This window comes from Pinus tabuliformis, chromosome X (assembly GCF_031772625.1).
Source record: "Pinus tabuliformis cultivar Carrire ecotype Pingquan chromosome X, CPIR1, whole genome shotgun sequence".
NCBI lineage: Eukaryota > Viridiplantae > Streptophyta > Pinopsida > Pinales > Pinaceae > Pinus > Pinus tabuliformis.
In genome coordinates this window covers 553,523,540-553,546,324 of record NC_142308.1, presented here as the reverse complement: position 1 = coordinate 553,546,324, position 22,785 = coordinate 553,523,540, and the positions used below count along the sequence as shown (strand labels likewise).

At 36.9% G+C, this 22,785-nt stretch overlaps 1 pseudogene; it reads right to left on the bottom strand.

Annotated features, from left to right (window-relative positions):
• Positions 1-22,785, bottom strand: part of LOC149141194 (L-gulonolactone oxidase 2-like) — a 300,958-nt pseudogene that overhangs the window by 153,156 nt on the left and 125,017 nt on the right.

The following is a 22,785-nucleotide window of genomic DNA, read 5'->3' as shown; positions in this document are numbered from 1 at the left end:
TTTTGATGGTCATGTTTCCTGCACGACAGCTTATGTAAGCATCTGCAATGGCTAACCAAGGCCTTCCCAAAATGAGAGGGTATCCAGTAAGCTTTGCCTTTGGTTGCAGAACCAAGAAATCTACAGGGTATTCCCACGAGTCAACAGAGACCAAGACATCCTCTACAATCCCTTCGGGAGTCACGGTGGAGTGATCTGCTAGTTGTAGGACTGTCGAGGTCTTTCTCAAGGAACCCTGAAGGTTGAGTTTGAGCATGGTATCTCTGGTCATCACATTAATGGCAGCCCCCAGATCAATCAAGGTGTGAGGTATGATGGTGCCATTGATGTGGACATCTACTACAGGACTCCCAGGATCCAAATACGTTGGGCAGATGACTTGTCCCAACATAAGATCAGACAGTTGTCCTATGACATTGATGGTTGAAGCATCTCTTTTTCGCCTGCCTGGATGTCTGAAACACTTTTCCTTAACCAGTTTGTTGTATATCGGTACATCTTTGATGGCTTGGAGAAGTGGTATTTTCACACACAACTGTTTGAGCTCTCCCAGAAGCTCATCCTCCTCTCGGTTGGGTTGTGTGGTGGCTGTTAGTCTCTCAGGAAAGGGTGGAATGGCCTTTGGTTCACTTTCCTGTTTATCTTCCTCGTCCTCTGGGGAAGGAGGTTGGCGATCCGGAAGAGCCTTTCCAGATTGCAGATTGATCTCCTAGATCTCCACAGCATAGGTAGGGCATGATGTTTCACCAGTATATACCTGCTGGGCTTGTCTGTTGTTGGGGTTTAGGTTCGGTTGAGCAGGCATTTGGGGCTGCCTTGGAGGAGCAAGAGGTAATGGTTGTGGTTGAGCTAGTGGTGGAGGCAAAATGGCGGGAGGAGTATTGTACTGGGGCCTCCACCCCGGTTGAGGTGCATTCCACTGAGGCTGTGGCTGGGCATGTGAGTGAAACGGAGGAGTAGTGGGCTGAGTATGGTACTGAGGTGGGTAAGACCATGGAGGAGGTATAGACCAGGAAGGATGAACAGGGGGTCCCCAGGAAGGCATAGGAGCAGATTGGTTGGGGCTGTAATAGGTTTGGGGTGTCCCTTGCATCCCCTGTTGGTAAGGTCTAGGTCCTTGTGGCCTCCTTTGATTAAGGAAATAGAGAGGTTCAGTGGGGGCTTTTGTCCCTTGATACATGGCTTTAAGCCCAGGTAAGGTTGGACATTGGTTTATGGGGTGGTCCTCCTCACAAACAAAACATACTTCAACCGAATGTAATGGGCATTCATTCTTAGGGTGTTTCCTTGTACACCTAGGGCAGAAGATAGCCAAGGCCCTCTTAGCTTCTTCTTTCTTCTGCTGGATTCGGAATGTATCAAGTTGCATGGCAATGGTCTGTCTCACCTCACTCTTGAGGTCCTCTAATTGATTTGCGAACTCATGTTTGGAGAAAGGAATACCAGCTGAGAGGAGTTTTCCTCTACCTCGTTTCCGGGCTGCCCTAGAATGGTTTCTAAACACAGTCTTTATGTCCTCATAAGGCAGTTGGTAAATATCTCCCCCAGCTAGCATGTGAAGGGTATCTAAAAGGTCTTCCGGGACTCCTCGGAGCAGGACCAACTTAAGAGATTCAGGGTCAAGTGTGCACCTGGCCCGTTTATAGCTAAGTTGGAACCTTTCCTCGTAATCCTCTAAGGACTCATCATTCCCCATGGTCATCCGAAAGATTTCTCCCTTAGTTTCCTTGGACCTACAGTAGTCCCGGTACTTGGTATTGAAAGCTTGCTGCATCTGAGCCCAAGTGTTGATACTGTTCCCAGGTAAGCCCATGAACCAGCGTAATGCTGCATCCTTAAGGGTTGAGGGGAAGAGTTTCAGTTTCTGCTCATCTTCAGTATAGTCATAGGTTCGACAAAGGACAACAAACTCAAATATGAAGGTATCAAGTTCTTCAGTAGTCATTCCATGGAAGTGAGGTAAAGCAGAGGGACTGAAGTTCTTCATTTTCATGTCTCCATTGGTCTCTCGGATGGGGAAGGCACCTTCAATTCTCTCATCTTCTCCCCTATTGTCAACCATAGCTTCAGATGGAGTGGTCTCTAACTCTTCTTCTGCTATAGGATCTCCGTATATCTCAGGAGGTTCACCTATAGGTTCTTCTGGATCACTGTCACCAAAGAAGAGAGAAGGGTGACTTAGTGATGTGGTGGGGGTGTTGGGTAAGAATTTGCATGTTTTATATCGATTCCTACGATGCATGAAATGGAAAGACTTTTGATTGCTTTTGTTTTTTTCTGGTACCTGCAAAAACTGAAACAGACTGAACTGCAACTAACTATCTTAATGAAATGAAAATGCGGAATTGAAATGAAAGCAGGAAAGAACTAATCTATTTTTCTCAAATGAAATTGCAGGAATTGAAATGCTAGTCTATGCTTGCAGAATTGAAATGCTAGTCTACGCTTGCAGAATTGAAATGCTAGTCTACGCTTGCAGAATTGAAATTTCGGAATTGAAATGTTAATCTATGAAAGCAAGAAATGTCTATGCTACTTTTGCAGAAAGGAAATTGCAGAATGGAAATGAAATAAACTACTTAGTAGAAGGCGAGAGTATGAAAGTAGAAGAAAAGCAACAATTACTAATACTCTGACGCTTCCTCGGCAACGACGCCAAAAAGATGGTGGGCTCCAGTATTGTAGCAATAATGCTACAACTCCTGGAGCTTCCTTCTCTAATTTTATCAACCCGGTAGTTCGTAACAAACTTGGAAGCGACGGTGCTGTATGCACAAGTACTAGCTCTTGCCGCAGCTGTCACTTGGTCAGCTGGCACAAGTCCGCTAGGGGCTCAAGCCAACTTCTATGAGCTCTCAGAAGAAGCTTTTTAACTGATGGACGAAAGCTAACTCAAAGGAAGCTAATCTATTTGCAAAAAGAACTGAAAGCCAACAAGAAACGCAAACCCTAGCAAACCCTAATTCTACCAGCTAGTCTTACCGATGCAGAGATGGGGATGCAAACTACTGAAAGCGATGCCATTACTTCTACGAAGGTGAAATGCAGGTGTTTAGACTACTTTGATCTGAAGAGAACATATTTTTGTATTTTTGTTCAAGTTGTTGGAATTATTATGCATGTGCTTCTAACTGGATCTTTACTGTGCAGGGGTAGATCAAGGGGGGAAATGCTTGGAAGAGGTCAGGAAGGCTCAGAGAGGGTCTAAGGAGTCCCTAACATCCTTTTAGAGAGTTTCACAAAGTTTCGATGCCAAGCAACCTTGTTTATGAGCTTCTACAGGAAGTCTGCAGGGGTTCTACAGGATGTTCAGAATTTCTACAGGAAGTTCAGTAATTCCTACAAGATGTTCTATAATCGGATTTTTGGGTGATGGGTGAGTGGAAGAGGCTGCATGGATGGATAGGGAGGTAGGAGAGGAGTTTTTGATGACTCATTGACAGAGAGATGAGATGAAGAGGGGGTGTGCAAAGCTAGGTTGTCTTAAAGAGGGTAGAGGGAATGGAAGGCCGAAGAAGGTAGAATAACGAGGGTGATAGAATAGTTGAGGGACAAGGGGTCTAATTGGGAGATGAGTAGTTGGCCTGTGCATGGCTTAGAAGGACAAGAGAGTGAGGGAGTAGCACTGCACAGTGTAAACGAAACAAATCATCCATGTCCTGCACATAACCGAAATATTATTAACCTATTCTAATTGTTTAATAAAACCAATGAACAGCTATTTCCAAGGAAAATCATGCATGGTACTAAAGCAAAGAATCATTCCAAAAGATCTGAATGCATGGACACTTCTACAACCAAAAAAATACTGCATCGAAGATTGCATGAACATGTAAAACAATTTTTTTGGGTGGGTAGCACTGCCTACAATTCCAGCCCCTAGAAAGAGGTGAAAATGAGTGTGCAGTCAACCCTTTTTTGGAACTTTTATTAACTCCAATCTGTTCACTCCATTCCAAACAGCTGAAGCAACTCTGTCTCATAAAACTAACCTACTTAACCACACCAAGAAATTCAACTCAGAAAACTGTGTTTCCAAATGCATGTAAAGGAAAAGAAATAATGTTGAAAGAAAGATAACAATACAAAGGAAGGAGGCCTTAGGCTCTCAGGTTGGGCCCAACCCCGAGAGCTATGGCTCCTTTAAGAACTCAGAACTGAACTCAAATCTGCCTGCTTTCCATTAAAAGATAATAATCATAAGTCAAATAACATGCCAATAATGGCTACAAAAGAGCAAAACAGAGCTAGCAGATTGTATTCCAGAATTTGCAACAAGGTTTCAAAAAGTCCTTTTCAAAGGCTAAAGCCTCATCATTTATACATTACGAGGCCCCAAGCTGGCCTCCTAAATCAGTGGGATTTCGCTGACCAAACTAGGAGTGAACTGCTGCTTCCTCAAAATCCGTTTGGCTGCCTTCTAACTTGGTGGTAGTGGTTGTTGGAGCTCGGAGTTGGAGGTGAAGATCACGAGGAGGGCCATTCAATGTTGTGGACAACCTTCCTACAAAATCTCAATCCCATCTTGGCTGTCTCATAGCCCTCATCTACGTGGTTTTGCTCCCTTAAATGTCAAAAAACCTGAAATAAGCACGTGTTAGCCACCTAGGAATAGTGATTGCCCTCATTCATACAAAGGACATAAATATACTAAAAAATGATGCATAAGTTATGAAAAATGAAGGGTTGAGCAAGGGTAGTTAGGCCAAATGAGCCCAAAATGTTACCAAATTTGGGGCTCATCAGGAACATCACACAATGGGGACCATTTCTTCCTAACAAGGGAGGAACAATCCGAATGGAAATTCACCCTTGCTATTATCCACCCATGTTATTTTCCCAACCATGGTATTTACCCATGGTAATGTAACTAAAAAAGGCTATAAATAATAAGCCTCCTTTTGTAAGAGGGCAGATTGTCCAGCGCAATGTAGTTGCAACCCTCATTTTTTGAACTAATAAAATTTAGTTCCTATTTTATTTTTTGGTTTGGCTTACTTTTGTTCTTCTCCTAGTGTGGAAGTTACTCAGATATTGCCCCCTCCCCAAGATCCAAATAAACAAAAGCAGTGGTAAAAGAACCTACAACTTCAGTCGAGGGATTCATCTTCCTTTATTCAATAGGTGAACAAGGTATTGGAAAAGAATTGGAAGTACCTAGTGAAGAAGAAGAAGAGAAAAAGAAGAAATATTCCCTTAATAACCATTGGTAGAATATCCAGAGGAAGAAAATCCAGTTGAGGAACCTTACATAAGCTCTGAGGACACAATAATGGAAGAAGGAGAAGGAGAAATACTTAATGATGAACACTTATTAATAGGAGGAGGAGGAGAAGAAAGACCACCATTTGGTGGCAGAGGAGGAGGAATATCTACTCCTCAAGGTGGTAGAGGATGAAGAGGAAACGTTGGATATGGAAATGAAGAAGAAGGTCCTTTTTTATTTCCTATTCAATATATAGACATTATTTTCACTATAAAAAACATCTCTTCATTCGTTTTCCCAACTTCCAAGGTATGAGGATAGAGGATTCAAAAAAATTTCTCTTTGATTTTAAAGTATTATGTAGACCTTATGATTATTTACTTGATGTTCAAAAGTTAAAATCATTTCTAGCCACATTGAAAGATGGGTTCTCAAATGGTTTATAGGTTAGGAACTAATTCTATAAGGTCATGCGATGGCATGAAAATATTATTCTTAGAAAAATATAAGGATTATTGTATACATCATGAACTTAGAGAAGAATTTTTTAAAATGACTAAAAAAGAAGATGAGAGCTTTGAGGATTTAGTAGAGATATTTACATATAATGTTAAAAGAGCCAAATTGCATAATTCAAAATTTGATACATTAAAAACTCTTTTACTTAAAACTATAAGGGATTAGTGGATTTATCTCCTTATCCATATGGGTAAAGGAGATGTGTCTCAACTATCATTTGAAGAAAATTGTGAATTAAGCAAACATATATCAAGATGAAAGATAAAATATGGTAGGAATTCTAGAGATCTAGTTATAACAAGAGGAAGTAAATCTAAACCAGGAATGGTAAATCGAGTAGAACTCAGTAATTTGCTTGATAACTTTAAAAATGATATTCTTGGTAATAATAGTGAACATATTGATATGCTAAGAATACAAAACAATAAAAAAGCTAAAAATGTTGCTTTGTCTATATTATGTCCTAGATGTAGAAAGAAACATGCATTACGAGAATGTCCTCTTAACAATATTGAAATTTGTGTTATTTGTGCAGAGATTCATGCTACAAAAGTTTGTCCTTTAATACCATGATTAAAGGATATTTACCAAGAATAAGTTGGAGTAATTCAAAAATCAAAACAAATTTTCTATGTTTCTCCTAGAAGGCCTTGGTAGCCTCATCAACCATGTATGGCACAAGATCCTAATGCACTATTTCAATCTTATGTAGAACCTCAAAATAATTTGAACACATTGCTACCTTGGCAAGCTTGGCCACCCCAACCTCAAAATTCATCTTCAACACAAGGATGGAAAGATTCATATGGTAGAAATCCACAATACCCTCAATATTTCCCACAATATCCTCAATATCAACCTCAATATTATTCTCCACCACAACCTCCACAACCTCCCCACTCTCGATGGATTTTACTATTGCAAGAATTTAATATTACCATTATACCATTCCATGATACAAAATGATAGTACTAATATTCCTGTAGTAGATAATTTTCCTGATGAATATCTTTTTCATTATGATCTTGTTTATGGAAAGGAAGTTCTACTTCTACTTCCTATTGAATTCCATGTAGAGACATACAAGACAACATCAAAATCAGAACTAGATCTCTCTGAGGCCCAAAATAAAATATTGACGCAACTAAATTACTTGGATGAGATATACAAGATTCCATTCAAAGGAAAAGCATAATCCAATGACAAATGATGATGTAAGTTTTAACCTTGTATAAAAATTACCTGCAAACAAATTCTAAAAGTAGAAATAAACAATGACGAGAATATAAAACAAATACATAGATATTTCCCCTAGATCCCAAAACCGGGACTACCAAATTGATTTTTCATTATAATCCTTTGAATGTTGCAATACATATATATAAATGTCGAAGCATTCAGAAACCCCCAATCCATTAACCATGGATTAGAACATAACAGTAGTTCCCTTGACCGGGTCTACAAAATACCATGGGTAGAAAAACATCGTGCCCAAAACCATGTGCAAAACCCAGATAACTTTACACCTATAGGAATAGGAACTTTCATCGGTTTACTATCCTGCGTATTAAACTTCTGTAGTATTGTCTCGACGTACTTTCTTTGGTTTAACCAAAGCTTCCTCTTTGCCCATTCTCGTTTAATTTCCATGCCCAAAATATAGTTTGCAGGACTAAGATCCTTCATGTTGAATTTGGAGAACAATTGGGTCTTCAAATCCTAGATAATTTCTTTTTCATTTCCAATCAGCAACATATCATCCACATGCAAGACTAGATAAATAACACGGTCACCAATTAATTGAAGATACACATAATGATCTGCTTTTCTTCTGGTGAATCCAAGTCCCCGTATATATGTATCAAATTTCTGATACCACATTTTTGGGATCATCATCAGTAATAGATAAAGGAAAATTTGAATAGAAAGTGGATGGACTATACCTTTCTGGCTACCTTCTTTCTCTAACTGATCTTCTCACAGCTAGATATTGTGGCTCTTCATCTTCTAATTCTTTTTCTGTTGTAGAGTCTGGTTATTCCTCCTTTAACTCAAACTCTATCTTCTCAGGTTCCTTTGGTATTACTTCATGTTTAATAACATCTTTCACCTCTCTAAACAACACATCTTGGCTTTTATACACAAAATTCCTTGTTTCTGGGTTCCAAAGCTTATAACCTTTTAAACAATCCTTATACCCAATAAATATGCACCTTTTAAATTTACTATCCAACTTGGTTCTTTTCTCCTTTGGAACATGTACATATGCATTACATCTAAATACCCTCAGATGTTAAAGAGAGGGTTTCTTACGAATCCATACCACATGTGGAGTCTTATCCTCCAACGTTGATGAAGGTGATCTATTAACCGGGTAACATGCAGTCTCCACCACCTCTTTCCAAAATTATTGTCCTAACCTAACACCACTGAGCCTGCTTCTTGCATTTTCCATCAACGTCCTGTTCATGCTTTCTATAACTCTGTTTTTTTGAGGTGCATATGGAGTAGTCTTATGCCATGCTATACCACACTTCTTACATAACTCTTCAAATTCCTTCTTGCATAACTCTCTACCATTATCTGTCCTCAACACCTTCATCTTCTTCTCTGTCTAGTTTTCCACTAGAGCCTTAAATTCTTTAAACCTATCAAATACTTTAGATTTCTTCATGGGGAGATATATCCATGTATTCCTTGAGAAGTCATCTATAAATGATACATAGTACATAGACTTACCTAGTGATGGAACTAACACAGGTCCAAACACATCATTGTGCACAAGCTCTAATATCCCTTTTTCCCTCTTAGCACCAGAGGGGAAACTCACACGATTATGCTTCCCATATACACAGTGTTCACAAAAATCGAAATCTAGAGATAAATTAGACATACCTTCTACCATACCATTACCATGAAGTATTCAAAGGCCCTTCTCTCCAATATGTCCAAGCCTTTGATTCCAGAGCATGGTATTTTCTCCAGAGACCACTAGATTTTTTGCTCCACTTTCAGAAACCACAGAATTGTTACACACATCAATAACAGTACTACCCAAAAGCTTGTATAGAGTTTGAATTTGAACTCCTGCATTAATACCAATTCTCCCCAAACCATCTTGCAGGTATATTTCTTGACCATTATTTTTACACCTCATCATCCATATTTATTAAAGAAATCATATTTTTGGCCAATGAAGGAATATGTAGAACATGTGGAAGTGTCCTAATCCTTCCATTGTGCAACCTCAGCTTCACTTTTCCGCATCTAACAATTCTAGTCTTCCTGTCATCCCCTAAGAATACATCAACACCATCGTATTTCTCATACTCTTAGAACCACTCCTTATGGGGAGTGAAGTGAAAGGATGCCCCTGATTCAATCAACCATGCCTTATGATCTACATGTGTACTCGAAGAAGAAGCCAAGTACACATCCCCACCTTCATCTCAGGTGGTTTTCACCTCTGCAAAAGGAGCATCATATAATCCCTTTCCTTTCTCAAGAGCTTCAGATCTACAGTCCCTTTTGCTATGCCCTTCCTTTCCACATTTTCGACATACCTATACAGGTTTTCTTGGATATTTAGATCTCCCACTCAAGGACTTATTTTTGTTTATGTTATGGGACCTTCCTCATACATACAAGGCATCTCCATTTTGGCTCTCCATATTTTTTTGTCTCATCTCTTCCGACAACAAGGATGAGAATATTTCTTCAAAATTCAAGGTAATTGTATTGCTACCTATAGAAACAACCAGACTATCCCACGAATCTAGTAGAGGACACAACAAACTGATGCACTTATCTTCATCTAAAATTTTTATAACAACAGATAACAACTAGCTTACCACAATATTAAAGTTGTTCAGATGCTCTATCATCGAGTCTCCATCCTCCATCCTCAAGTTATATTGTTTTTTCACAGGAAAAATTTTCTCATCAGAGACCTAGATTGGTACAAAGTCCCTAACTTGATTGACAAATCCTTTGTTACAGCTTCCCCTGATACATTCAATAATACTAAATCCGAGATACACAACTGTATTTTGCTCTTTGCCTTCTATTCTAGCTTTTCCTAGTCTTCTACTAACATTGTCATTGGTTTAGTACCTGGATCTACTGTGATCCACTGATCTTTGTCTACCAGTAGACCCTCCATCTTGAGCTTCCACAACTCAAAACTATGACCATTAAATTTCTTGATCTCTATCTTTCCACTGCTCTCCATCTTCTTTCACCGTAAGAATCAATCTCACAGATCTCCCACTGAATAGGGTCTACCATAAGCCTGAGAAAAACCCCTTAGCAACAAAGGTTTCCCCGTGAAGCCGAAACAAATCTGATACCAAATGTAGGTTTTAAACCTGTACAAAGATTAACTGTAGACGAATTCTAAAAACATAAAATAAACAATGAAGATAATATAAAATAAAAAACACGGGGATTTCCCGTGGATCTCAAAACCAGGACTACCATATTGATTTTTCATTATATTCCTTTCAATGCTACAATACATATATCTACATGTTGAAGCATTCATAAACCCCAATTCATTAATCGTGGATTAGAACATAACCGTAGTTCCCTTGAAAATATCTATAGAATACCATGGGAAGAAAACCAGCATGCCCAAAACAATGTGCAAAACCCAGGAAAAAAACCATAGCTAGGTCTTCCCACCTAATATAGGGTCAAAAAAGAATTTCCCGAGGCTCTGCCCCAGACCCTATACAGGGGGGCCACCACCACCCTCAAAAACCCCAACAGGGGGGCTCTCTCCCCTCTTGTGATCCCCCCGTGCGTGTGCCGAGTCGTGGAAATAATATAACACACACCCAACCAAAGAGATGGCATGACAAGTTTATCAAGGTCAAAATGTTCAAGCTAGGTGATTAGGTCCTTCTCTTTGACCCCAAATTTAAATATTTTCAAGGGAAATTCCAAACGCATTGGTTAGGCCCTCATGTGATACTGTTTTTTGACAATGGGGAAGTAATGATCAAGACCATTGATCAGGAAGGAATCACTTTTCTTGTTAATGGGCATAGATTAAAACTCTATCATAAGACCTTGATAAGGGAAGAATATGTTCAAAATTTGTAGAAAAAATTCGAGTTGAAATTGGTTGAAAAAGGGGAATATTCTCCTCTACCACCTAATGTATTTTAAAAAAAAAATCATGAATTAAATAAATAAATAATTCTATAGTTATGAAAACCAACATTGTTGGCATAAACTATTCAAGAAATCCTATTTGAAAACTAAGACTCCTGGAAACTTGGATTTCCCCTTTCCTTTTTGCAAATAAATTCTTAGTTCATGCTAATTAGTTTGAAGAATGTATTTCTCATTTAATAAGATCTCATCAGCATCATGATGATGATAATCAACATCATTAGTATCAAAAAAAACAATTTGAAGCAAATATCTAAGATTGGTAACATTCTGTAGCGAGTGAAACATTTTGTAGCCGATTCGTTCTGAGTAGAGAAGTATTTCCTTTAGACATACAAGAAAATCAATTTCAAAGGCACAAGGGTGAGGTAACTTGAAAGGTAACATCATGTATAATTAGTCAATTTACTGAAGCTTAAATTATAGAATTCATATTAATACATGGACTAGTTTAACATTATTTTTTCAATAAAAACCTCACTTATAAGAAGCCTTAAATCCAAATGATGGCATAAATAAATCCATTTTTCGTGATCTCGCTCCTAAAATACTCCTAATCCCATTCGAGAAATACAAAATGAAAAAACTATCTGACAAATCAAGAGTTTTTATTAAGTGATTGCTGTGTAATTATTATATGAATTAGAGAGTCCTATTTCACTACCACCACATAGCCTTATTATAACCCTTTCTCCATTATTATCCATCACCCTCATTTTCCATTTCACCAAACCATTCCATCTATCTCTCACCATTTCCTATAACAACTGTTGAAGTCTAATTTTGAGGCAAATATTCCTTTAAGAATTGGGTGTCATAATCCATCATGAACATGAAGGAATGAAGTCCCTTACTACTTATCCAAAGGTTTGAAAGAAATTCTCATAAAGTTGGATGATTGAATTACATTTAAGTGGTTTTAGGGTTATGATATTGAGGTCACAAGGGCATTCACAAGGGTGTTCAAAGGAGTTGAAGTTGAAATTGGGAACATTACCCTGAAGGTGACATAATCATTCTTAGCAGAGGCTATAGGGCTCTCAAGAATCGACGAAATCTAGTTCAAATGCTAGAATCATAAAGATGAAGCATGGAATTCCTTCTTGAAAAATCCAAATATGGACATCTCACCATTTAGAAAAACTATTCTAATATCTACATGAAAAAGGAAATGGAAAAAAAAATTATTCATTTTGCAAAATTTTCTTACATTCGAAGGAAAATATGGAGTTATCTTGTTTTATCATGCTCAATTGTTAATGCATTTTATAAAGGGTAAAGAGCTAAATTTACCATACTATATGCTTAGTTTGAGGAAAATGGCCTTCAATATTCAAATAAACTCAAGGAATGTCAATAGGGCTATTTATCATCATGGATTGGTCAAAATCATTGTTGAAGCGGAATTGAAAACCCAAAATGACAATTAAAACACTTTTTAGTGAGAAATCATTTTGTCGAAGTCTCATATGAAGAAATGCTTCCAAAAACGAGAAAGAGGAGAAGTAGCGTTCTTCCAAACCCTAACCCTCAAGAGGAAAATGAAAGAAATGAAGAGATACTAGTACAAGAGACTGAGAATAATGATGTAGCAAAGACAAGGGATATAAGTATTGAAATAAATGAGCAATGCTCCACATTATAAAGTCCACTCAAAAGGGAAACATATACAATTGAACTAGGGAAGGGTCGAAATATGGAAAATACTCCAATGAAATAAAAAAGAGGAAGACAAAGAAGAATAAAAGTGACAAATAACAAAAGGAAACTGTATCAAAGTTAGCCAAAACAATCAAAGAGGAAGTTGAACATCATTGTTTCACCCAAGCTAGAAAAGTGAAATACTAAGAGGAAAAATGTTTAAGATTCAAAAGAGCCAAAGCATGGAAGGAAGTGTTGAAGAATAATGAGAAGCATGTTGAAACAAGTAATTTTTCTTCATTAGAGGGTATAGATCTCTAGGAGTCAAAATCACCAATGCCACTAGTTCCAAAAGAAAAGAGTGTGGAGGTAGATATCATTTAGCAACAAGACTACGATTATTTTGAATCACTCGAGAAAGAAGCACATTAAGGTAAATCCTTCCTTTAAACAAAATTTCAATAATAATGTTCAAATATTAAATAACCATGTACAAGATGATAATATTCCTTTCCATATGGAGCAAGAAGTTATTAAAAGACTAAAGGAGGAGATAGTTTAACTCGAAATACTAAAAAATCATGTGAAAGGAGAGAATCAATTTCTCAAAGAACATAATGGAAGAATGATCAAACACATGTATTATTGGTATCGAAAGAATTTGAAACTTAAGAAGGCTAATAGGTTTCTCCAACAAAAGTTTAAAGGATTAAAAGTCAGCACATTAATGAAGAAAACGAGATGGTCAATAGCTATGTAGAAGAAGGGATTTCAGAGTAATTTGGACATTTTAATCCAAACCTTCGAGACATTTCTTTAAATATCAATGCTACTACAATTTTCAAAATTTTCTACCAACAGGTGCATGCGGGCATGCAAAACCCTGAGTGTTGTGAAATGTTGGGCCATAGGAATTGCATCTTTTTGATAGTTTGTTACCCTACTCTTTCACTCATTTGCCACTTACCTAACATCACTACATTACTATTTTGAAATAAAAATCCATTAGATCTACATAACTTAGCAATAAGGTAAAGGTCTAATATTCTCTCAATTCTATATGTTTTTCTATGTATATTTGGCTTAATTTGCACAAGTTATATAATTTGACACGTTGCATGGTCTCACTAATATTCTATAGTTGAATCCAACGTTTGAATAGATCCCATCCAAGAAAGATCAACCAAAGCACATAGATAAATATCAAATGTTGCTTAAATGGATTTCCACCTATTGAGCGCAAGAAGAAGAATTCTAATTGAACCCAACACCAAAGCCAAACTGTGATATGGCACATATAAAATATACTTGGCATCAAAACATAGAATCAAACAAGCCCAATTTCGTAATCAGGCAAGGACGATTGTTAAAGAATGGAAGATGATGATGTGTTTCTCACGTGATTCACTTCCTTGATAATGAATCATGTGAATGAGAGTTTAAATGGAAATCAAAGGCTAAGATGCCAATTCATAGATCTAACTTATATTAATTAGTTTTCTAGGGTATTTCTTTAAAAAATTATAATATGAGTCACTGAGAAGTGAACCATATGTTCAGTATGCTCGATGTTATTATTATTTTTAAATACAAATGGAGTTCTTTTGAATGTACACACACTGCTCAATTAATACATTTCCATTTTATGGTTGTGCCCTCATGAAAAGAATTGGTGTCTGATCTGTTAATTCTATGAGTTTTCCATCTCTCATGCACCTTAGGAGGGCCCTTTGTTGAGTACAAGTGTATATTGGTTTCCTTTCAATTAGATTAGATTACTTTATGCAAGATTTATTTCAAGTATTTCATTTAATGCTTTGTTTTTGCATATTACATTTCTCCTCATTTTTGCACTGTATTTACTCATTTATTTCTTGTTCTTCTATGGATACAAGAACTTGAATAAACCTCTGAAAAACAACAAAAACATCCATTAATCAGTGTTTGTGATTAATCTTTTACTTATGCATTTGCCTTAGTCTCATATTTATAGATATTGTGCAAAAATGAATGAACTCTGAACTTTGTAAACACAACAATCAATCAAAATTTACTTTGATAGTTGTCATTTCAATTCAATCTTTATTAGAATAGAATCTGCTCATTTATATAGGATAAGTTGTCTTTATTTTCCTTAGAATAGAGTTCAATTTCTTCTTTAGAAACAAAGTTTAAATGCTTCCCTAGAACAAAGTTTTCAATTAAGTTCTTATAAAATAGACTATGCTTGCTTTCATAGAGTAAATATGCCTTTGTATTCATTAGAATAGAATCTAAAACGTTTTCATAAAATAAACTTAAGAATAGATTTTATCGCTTTCGTAACAATAGGTTTAGAATAATATCTTTAAATTCTTTCATAGAAATAGAAATTGGAAGTCTTTCATGGAGTATAAGTTTGATTGTTTTCATAGCATAGATTTGGTTTCATAGAATAGAACTACTTGGATTTGAATTGTGGTTTCATTTCACATAGATTAAAATTTCATTGCTTTCTAGTTTAGAGTCTATTACTTTCTTTAGATTAAATCTTATTGCATTTCTATAATAATTTGCATCTTGCTTTCATTTCTTATTTTCATAAGAAAGTGTATATGATTATTTTAGATTTCATTTCATGAGTAGGATTTTATTTTTAATTTCAGTCTTGTAATTCTATTCAATAGAATAGATTTCTTCTTAAAATTGAAAGTTAATTTCCTAGTGTATATTGTACAAGTGTGCTTCACAAGTGTATGAACCTGGATTGATAATTTAATGCTAAGTAATTTAATTCATAACTAAATTACCCAACAATGTGCATCCTTCATTTTAGGGTTGTTTCCTTGTTTGATTTATTATTTTTTAACAACATTGGGTTTTTAGGCCATTCTTTCAAAAATGTTGCAACTCATAACCCCAAACATAAAAAAATGGATGCAATGTTGGAAATAATACTGAGAGCGGGGGGGGTGAATCAGTATTATCAGATCAGTAAAACCTTTACAAATTTCATACCTAGAAACATATACGCTACTTCAGTTAAGTGAACCCGCGTGTACACGCTACTGTGTCTAAAGCAACTAGCGTATATCCAGAAATCTTATGATTCAGTTAGCTTATCTTCAGTAAATGCATCAGAACATTATTAACCATATTAACAGTAAACAGGTGCAGTATAACAGAACAGATCATCACACAAAATCCACACACATGAACACCATGATATAAGGTGGAAACCCAATGTGGGTGAAAACCACCTGCTGCAATTCGTCTCTTTCTTCTTTAATAAGAAACTTCTTTTACAATGTACTGGTGCAGTCCTTTACCAGCACGCAGGCTACAACCTACAGAGGGCTACAACCCTCATAGCTCTTGTACTAGCCGATCCATTTACTAGTACGTAGGTGCCAACCCTACAAAAGGCTACAACCTTCACTTGTTTTCCAGCTGCTCCTGGAAGGGAGCTACAACCCCCTGGCTCTTGTACTGGCTGATATGTTTACCAGTACGTAGTTGCCGGCCTACGATCTTCCCGGGACCACGTTTCATACATTTTCATACTGGATCCATGAAACTATCACCATTGTAGTACAACCTGCATCATCAATCTCTGAATCACCCAATACTGAATCACTGAAACCCTGTCAACAACAACCAGACAACATAACAACAACCAAATCCAACTCCATCTTCAAATATCATACTTCACATTGTATACGCCACTTCGACGAACCCAACCTGCGTGTATACGCTCTTTTACCAAAACCAACCCGCGTATAGATCTGCAAATTCTAACTTATAACTCCGTAGCTATATCAAAACATACCCAGATCATAACAATAAACATGCGTCAATAGATCTGATCTATCCACAGTCATACCATATGAAGATAATCATTCCAAGCCTTGAGATCTCGTTCCATCATTCATCATCCTCCACATGAGTGAAACCTTGGTTCAGATCACCAAGCCATAACCAGCACTTGGATCTCACACTTCCTCAGATCTTCATCACTCACACACACTCACACCTTGCTTACTTAACTTTGCCTAATGATCTTCTCCTTATATAGCCTTAGGCCCTTCACAATACCACGGTCCAAAACCATAGTAACACAACACCATCAACTTCAAAACTAGGGATCGACACGCCCGTCGAGACACCATGGTCCAAAACCATAGGCACAACTTCCAAGCACTAACCGCTATGGACCAAATGTACGTTTTCACATGTACGCGCTTTTACTGAAGCCAACTTGCGTGTATACGCTGATTTTCCTTAATGAACCTGCGTATATCTCTTTCTTGTCCTACTGTACTAAGATCTATCCTCTGATTAAGTTGCCATCACTTGTACCTTCTTCTGAGTGAGTTGCCATCAAGGACAACACTTGTATCATAATGCCAACAATCTCCCCCTTTGGACTTGATGGCAACCACCACACCAAGTCACTCTCCCCCTTTGACATCAAGGGCAAAGGGCGGACCAAGATATTCTCCTCTTTGGTATACATTTTGCTATACATACTCCCCCTGAGTACCTGCAAAAATCTCCAAATGTGCTCCCCCTTTGTATATGCCAAAGTGTACCAATCTGTCCATGCTCCCCCTGAGTACATGCTGAAGTTTCTGATTTGGCTCCCCTTTGTATTAATCCATCCATGCTCCCCCTGAGTAGATGCAGGTTCTAAGACCAGCCATTCATTCAAGACCATGACTATCATTCATCATATATGATCTGTACCATAAGCAACAGCCTGCAATACCATTCCTTTGATCAAACAGCAAGATGTATCATTTAGCTTCATAGACTTTAACAACAACTTCTAACCATAATGCCAACAATGCATTATTTGAAGTATATGCTCCCCCTGAGCCTATGCCATCTGTAGTTAGATCTGATCATGCATACATCAATAATAAGCATCAAGATCTCATCATCATCAAGCTAGGATTAAACACTTCTAACATCTTACAAGTATCAAAACATTTCCAAACATCCTCAGCAGACTGTAATCATTAACCAAGAGAGCAGATATTGGACTGAATCATATCAGACCCTTTTTCTGAGTCTGTCCCCACTGCTTTTCTTCAGACTGACATATACGCGATTTTGCAGTGTGAAACTCGCGTATATACGCGGCTTCCCTTCATTAAACTTGCGTATGAGAGTTAGAACACTGAAGTTTTACACCTTCAGCTCCCCCTGAGTCTGTTATGTCTGTGCTGTGCTGAGTACCCTGTACTATGCCACATCTTTCTGACTGAACTTCCTTCTTCTTCCATATCTTCAAGCATGTTGATGATTTCTTCTTATCATGAGCTTTGTTCCTGCAATCTTTTGCTCTATGTCCAAACTTGTTACATGCATAGCATCTTACATGTTTCATATTCCTCCTATGGCAATCAGCAACTTTGTGGCCAAACATATTGCAAGAAAAGCAATATCCATTAAAGTACCTTGAATGTGATGATCTTTCTGCATGATGGTCTTGAAACCTTCTTCTTCTACATATGGATGCAACATGTCCAAGATTATGACATACATGGCATTCAACATTATTCATGGGAGGAGTAAAAGATTTTCTTTGAGGAGTCTCTTTCCTTGATTGTTTATGGAGTTGTCCTTTCATCTCCTTGTTGAGCCTTTCAGATTTTGCATTAGAGATTTTTGTCTTACTTTGTGAACCAGATTCATCTTCAATAGACTCATGAAAACCAAGACCAGTTTTGATAGCAGGGGACCTTTGACTACTAAGAATATCATCCAAGATCTTAGTACTATCTTGAAATCGTAATAGTTTATCTTTTTCTTCTAATTTACTTTTCAAGATTTTTACCTCAACTTGATGTTGTTCTTCTTTTTCCAGACATTGCTTCTTCAAGGTCTCTTCAGCTTTCCTTCCTTCATCCAGCTGATGCCTTAGTTTAAGGATCTCGTTTTCTTACTCTTTATTCAGCGCTAGCAGCATTTGTCGAATTCTGGAGGCACATTCCAACTGATCTTCTAATCTGATGATTTCTTCTTTGAGGGCATTCTCCCTTTTGCTAGGTAGATCTTGTTGATCTATGGTTTGATCTGATGCTTCATTTGTTTGTCCATCTTCATTCTGAGGTGATTCAGGATCTGAATTCTTGCTTCTACTCAACGGTAGGTTGTCATTGTTCCTTTGAGCTGTTTTCTTCTTCTGACGCGCTTTCTTCCCCATTGTTCTACGAATCTCCTTCAAGCGATCAAGCTTCTCTGAAGGACCTGCTCTGATACCAATTGTTGGAAATAATACTGAGAGGGGGGGGGGTGAATCAGTATTATCAGATCAGTAAAACCTTTACAAATTTCATACTCAGAAACATATGTGCTACTTCAGTTAAGTGAACCTGCGTGTACACGCTACTGTGTCTAAAGCAACTAGCGTATATCCAGAAATCTTATGATTCAGTTAGCTTATCTTCAGTAAATGCATCAAAACATTATTAACCATATTAACAGTAAATAGGTGCAGTATAACAGAACAGATCATCACACAAAAGCCACACACATGAACACCATGATATAAGGTGGAAACCCAATGTGGGTGAAAACCACCTGCTGCAATTCGTCTCTTTCTTCTTTAATAAGAAACTTCTTTTACAATGTACTGGTGCAGTCCTTTACCAGCACGCAGGCTACAACCTGCAAAGGGCTACAACCCTCATAGCTCTTGTACTAGTCGATCCATTTACTAGTACGTAGGTGCCAACCCTACAGAAGGCTACAACCTTCACTCGTTTTCCAGCTGCTCCTAGAAGGGAGCTACAACCCCCTGGCTCTTGTACTGGCTGATATGTTTACCAGTACGTAGGTGCCGGCCTACGATCTTCCCGGGACCACATTTCATACATTTTCATACTGGATCCATGAAACTATCACCATTGTAGTACAACCTGCATCATCAATCTCTGAATCACCCAATACTGAATCAATGAAACCCTGTCAACAACAACCAGACAACATAACAACAACCAGATCCAACTCCATCTTCAAATATCATACTTCACATTGTATACGCCACTTCGACGAACCCAACCTACGTGTATACGCTCTTTTACCAAAACCAACCCGCGTACAGATCTGCAAATTCTAACTTATAACTCCGCAGCTATATCAAAACATACCCAGATCATAACAATAAACATGCGTCAATAGATCTGATCTATCCACAGTCATACCATATGAAGATAATCATTCCAAGCCTTGAGATCTCGTTCCATCATTCATCATCCTCCACATGAGTGAAACCTTGGTTCAGATCACCAAGCCATAACCAGCACTTGGATCTCACACTTCCTCAGATCTTCATCACTCACACACACTCACACCTTGCTTACTTAACTTTGCCTAATGATCTTCTCCTTATATAGCCTTAGGCCCTTCACAATACCACGGTCCAAAACCATAGTAACACAACACCATCAACTTCAAAACTAGGGATCGACACACCCGTCGAGACACCATGGTCCAAAACCATAGGCACAACTTCCAAGGACTAACCGCTACGGACCAAATGTACGTTTTCACATGTACACGCTTTTACTGAAGCCAACCTGCGTGTATACGCTGATTTTCCTTAATGAACCTGCGTATATCTCTTTCTTGTCCTGCTGTACTAAGATCTGTCCTATGATTAAGTTGCCATCACTTGTACCTGCTTCTGAGTGAGTTGCCATCAAGGACAACACTTGTATCATAATGCCAACATGCAACTCATATCATCACATTTCAATTCAAACGTTGATTTTGATATTTTAGTTCATAACAATGTTAGTAGTTAAGGCCATGATTTCAAACAAGTTGTAATGTTAAAATTGAAAGAAGGAGGTGCTATTAATAACACCACTTTTTTAATTGGGCATCATTTTTGGTAATTTTGGGAGCATCACATTTTAATACAGCGGTAAATTTTAATTTTTTTAGTTTTGCAATTTACAGGGATTTAAAACCACAATGGAAAAAAGTATTAAGTTTAACACAACCCACACAACACAAAAAAAGGTAATTATAGGAATGATACTTTCCATTTTAGAGATTGATTTTGATGTTTTTTAACACAAAAAATAGATAGTTTGGATTAAGGTATCTCATTTTGAGGTCACAATTCTTGCTAACTCAATAACTATGTTACAACATATTTCTTACTATATATTCCATTTTGTTGAAACTATGTTCCATAATTGTAACCTTAATGCTCCTTGGACATGGCTAAATCACTTTGGGATTTAGATCTGTAACACACTCTCTATCACAATATGGTAATGAAGTCAAAGTTTAAGATACTTGAATATTAGTTGAAGCTCAAATTATTTAAAATCATGAAATTTAAATGTGTGTGTGTGTGTGTGTGTGTGTGCTGGCACGCGTGTGAATTGAATTGACTCAAATTACCAAAGTAGTCCCTTTAGTCAACAACTTAGTGTGGCCATGTCCCACTTTTGGAATTGGTTTTGAAATCCTAATTGAGCCTTGCTTATTCTTTAGACTATTTAGAATTGTTGAGAATTTTTGCATGGATATATTCTTTATACAAAACCTCACTATTTAATCTAGCAAATGTGGAACAAATGGGAGCGTCACAACTATCAAATTAGAAACTATTCCTCTTTTTTAGTGAAAGACATAATCCAATACAATGGAGGTTTCCCTATTAGGGCTTAGGGATCATGCAACCCAAGGAGGTTAAGCTAAGTGTCCCCTAATAATTCTATAATATAAATCCATTAGATAAAGGTATAGTAAACTAGGGTTTGAGGTAGATGAAGGAGTAAATTCCAATATTCAGTTCTAGGGAGCTATGTGTCAATCTAGAGGCTAAGGGATATATGGGTGAATATAGAGTCCAAGGTTGGCCTAAAGAGTCTCAAATATGTTTCCTGAACACATCAAATAAATAAAATATTGAAGGCTTCTAAAAACTAGGATTTCGACTAACAAATTGTAGTAATATAATAGTTTATAACAACAACAAATTTATCCATAAAGATATTATTAAAATATATAAAATACAACAAATTTTTATGGTTAACAAGGATTATAAAAACAAATAAAACCTTGATTTCAACACTAGAAAATGTTTGAAAAATGTATGAAATTTTTTAATTTTGCTTCTCTAGTGCACTTTTAAACAATGTCTAACACTAGGGCATACATCAACAAATCATTAAATACTAAAAATATAATATGTTGTTTTAATTTAAGGATAATTTACATTTAAACATAAAAAGAAAAAAGAAAAATATATTTTAAAAGAATGCCACAATATAGATGGAGTAGTTCCTTTTTAATCTAGGGCAACTATAGTCTAGGATACAAACAATACTATGATTTATTTTGGGTGATTCTAAATTTAAGAAAATTAGGGAAAATAAACTAACTTTACCCTATGGTTTGAAATTCAATTTATCAAATTTTTAGATGTTTAAGTGAAATAATAACCTATCTATGTTCCTCAAATACTTGGAGGTAGGGTTTATATCAACAAGGGACAATGAATTAAATGTCAAATAAATTAACTTAGTGCAGGGACATTAATCCCATGGAACATAATATGAAGAAAAAAAAAACTAAATTACTTCACCACGCAACATCCAAGATCCATCTTAAGAATCCATGAAAAAGAGATTGCATCACATCACAAAATCCACCCAAGAAATTCACTCAACTAGGTCTCCATGGTGCATAAGAGACAGTGATCATTAATCAAGAGTTTTATGATCCAAGTGTGATAATGAATCCAATAGGTAAATTGACTAACATTGCATTTATATAAGGTAAATTAAGTTTATTTATCCTCAAATTTGGTTAAAATAAATAAACAGTACTACATGCATGATACAAGGATGATAAGTCGTCAAGGAAACCCCCAAACATAGCAAAAATAATGAAATAACATGAAAATAAGCCGCAATTAACCCACATGAAAATAAGCCTTAAAATAAGCTACTAGGGGTGATGTCACTTCCCAACATGCACTTCTCTCCATGAAAAGGTGCAATGGATGACCTGAGGGGTTTGCACATCCCAAAAGTAATGTCTTCTCATCACAATGATGACTCATCACCAAATAAAACCCTCTCAAGATGAATGCCATCTTTTATAAATCCCACACCAAAATCAAATGCATTAAAAGGGTGATATCATCCTGTTAAGGGATGATGTCATTAGGGTAGGGTAGAATCTGTGAAATCCCTCCTAAGGGATACCAAGTCATCATCATCCTCGACCAT